General features: G+C 25.9%; 1 long non-coding RNA gene across 1 annotated transcript; it reads left to right on the top strand.

The window, feature by feature from the left end:
• The first annotated feature begins 26 nt into the window (after positions 1 to 26).
• LOC111084418 lies at positions 27 to 540 on the top strand. Its single transcript, XR_002609545.1, has 2 exons — positions 27 to 125; positions 416 to 540. It is a non-coding gene; the product is annotated as an uncharacterized LOC111084418 (long non-coding RNA).

Raw genomic sequence — 540 nt, 5'->3', positions numbered from 1 at the left:
TAGTAACAATATAATGAGGTAAACAAAGCTTTATACAATAAAGTTATGTCTTTATTCATACCTAAAGTAAGCATTAAGGGATTCTTAAACTTTCCATTTATCCACATTAGTAACAATATAATGAGGTAAACAAAGCTTTATACAATAAAGTTATGTCTTTATTCATATATGAATAAAGACATGACTTTATTGTATAAAGCTTTATTTACCTCATTATATTGTTACTATTGTGGATAAATGGAATGTTTAAGAATCCCTTAATGCTTACCTTAGGTATGAATAAAGACATAACTTTATTGTATAAAGCTTTATTTACCTCATTATATTGTTACTATTGTGGATAAATGGAATGTTTAAGAATCCCTTAATGCTTACCTTAGGTTCTTAAACATTCCATTTATCCACAAATAATGAGGTAAACAAAGCTTTATACAATAAAGTTATGTCTTTATTCATACCTAAAGTAAGCATTAAGGGATTCTTAAACTTTCCATTTATCCACATTAGTAACAATATAATGAGGTAAACAAAGCTTTATAC

Source organism: Limulus polyphemus, unplaced genomic scaffold (genome assembly GCF_000517525.1).
Source record: "Limulus polyphemus unplaced genomic scaffold, Limulus_polyphemus-2.1.2 Scaffold37431, whole genome shotgun sequence".
Lineage (NCBI taxonomy): Eukaryota > Metazoa > Arthropoda > Merostomata > Xiphosura > Limulidae > Limulus > Limulus polyphemus.
This window is presented reverse-complemented; position numbering and strand designations above follow the sequence as displayed.